The sequence below is a fragment of the Periplaneta americana genome, chromosome 16 (assembly GCF_040183065.1).
Source record: "Periplaneta americana isolate PAMFEO1 chromosome 16, P.americana_PAMFEO1_priV1, whole genome shotgun sequence".
NCBI classification, from domain to species: Eukaryota; Metazoa; Arthropoda; class Insecta; order Blattodea; family Blattidae; genus Periplaneta; species Periplaneta americana.
Window position 1 is genome coordinate 25,012,549 of NC_091132.1, and position 2,343 is coordinate 25,014,891.

The following is a 2,343-nucleotide window of genomic DNA, read 5'->3' on the forward strand; positions in this document are numbered from 1 at the left end:
GTCCCGTTAAACTTGATAATATTATAATATTATAACCTTGATTATTGAATTCGACATTGAAAAACGAGATGACAAATTGAATTTATTTGAATATTATTTACAATTAACGCTAATTATTAGAGTAACAGAACATAACCTTCTGCGACAGTATTGGATTTCCAGCCTCCGTGACTTTTCGCTAATTCTCTTTCGATCGCATATCCGAGAATAATCGATACTTGCGGTTTTATAACGGTACAAAGCTGACTTGTCATTGGCTGAACACATGTAAGCTGAGTTATCATTGGCTGAAGACCTGTACTTTAATGAGTAGATGTACTTTAATGACATGCATTAAAGGACTGCTACCAGATGTATAAATAGTACATTTCAGCATGGTCGAGCATAAACATTTTTAAGATTTATTTTGAATGAAGAATACCAGACATTCTGAAAGTTATTTGCTTCCATAATAATGAAAGATACTCTCTCTCGAGCCAATACTGAAGAGAACCACGCATATAAATATCTACACCACACCGCCATTAAATATATGAAAAAGACCCAAGACCACTTGATTAATAATTATAAAAATATTTGATTTTTAATAATATTATTATCTTACGTAAGTTTTATAGCTTTTAGTGACATATACTATATATACTATACAGCCGCCACTCAGTAAAATATAGAAATCAAGATCTAATTTAAGTTATTCTCTACATCTACTTATATAACCCCAAAACGTTTCACTTTCATATCATCAATATAGCATTAATATGTATAATTAATGAAAAATAGTCACATCATGGCATTAACTACAATAATATTTCAATTCTAATGGTAATAATGTCATCAAACCACCTTAAGTTTTGTAGTTTTTAATATCCAATACACAGCTGTACCCAGAAAATTACACACCACAGAATCGAACCTGTAAATTATTTTTAGTAAGTTAAGTTTTTAATGACCAATTTAATTTGAGCTCTAAATATGTCAGCATTCTTGCAGATCATGGCCTTCGTGTAATATTGTTTACTGTAGTGTGTGTTTTGTTTTATTCTGAAATGCAATTAGCTAGTTCTTAAAACTGACGACGGATGGATTTTGGAAAATAGGAAAATTATGTTGAAAAATTGACATTTCACTGAAAACTACTATTTTTCTGAAAAACTTTGAGTTCCAAGCTTCAAAATGAGGGGTCATTTATTAGAACCGTTCAGCCGTTTTCCCGTAATTTCCATTACCAGTTCAAATGATATATATATATATACATATATATATATATATATATATATATATATATATATATATATATATAGATGTACGTTTAACATGAGTTAGTATAGCAATTCCTTTGTTTTTTAAAACTTTGAACATTTATTTATATTAGGCGATTGTCAAGATGGCCATGACAAGACGATGATAATCACGTGACTCCGATTCGTGCCGAAGACTTTCTCGTTAGCCACGTTTGCTAAGAAAGTGACGTCAGAATAGTGTGATGCGTGGCTAACGAGAAAGACAGGCTTCGGCACGAATTGGAGTCATGTGATTATCATGGTCTAGTCATGGCCCTCTTGACAATCGCTTAATATGAATACATGTTCAAAGTTCTAAAAAAAATAAAGGAATTTCTATATTAAACTCATGTTAAATTTGCATTTACAAATAAACTTGTTCAATGTTGGCCATGTTATGACTAAGAATGTGACGTCGCGCCGTAGCCTGTCTTTCTCGTTAGCCACGAGTGTGATGTAAATCATTGCCGTTGCTAAGCAACTGATATCAGATGTAATTTTAAGATTTCCATTTGAAACTCCAATACAAACGTTTCACGTTAAATTTCTAGTTAATTTTATATGTAAATCTTGCGATTTCAAATGTCATGATCCAAAGGCTTTTTATTAGAGTTGTCTTGTAAAGAATGCTGCAAAACTTTCTTTCGACTACGGGGAATAATAGTTGATGTTCAATTACAACATTAGTGTTTGATACATTTTTCAGCACCGAAAAATAGAAAAATCAAGTAGAATATTGTGAACACTATGTAATGATTTATGATAGGCTATTTGCAAACATAACTATTCTTGTAAATATGAAATCTTTAAAAATGTATCACAGCTAAAGAATGGATGTAAAAAAATATATATATATATATTAAATTTTATTTTAATATCTCATCATGTTATTTTCCTGAATAACGACATTTCTGAATTGACAATCGAAAACGATATATCCCCTGTCCAACATAGAGCCTCACGAAGGTGTAGATCGAGTTTTTTGAATTAGTTTGGTTTGAATCGCGAGGCAATGAAATACAAGCCGGAACGATTGCAACAAAGCCTTCATTGAAGTGTAAAG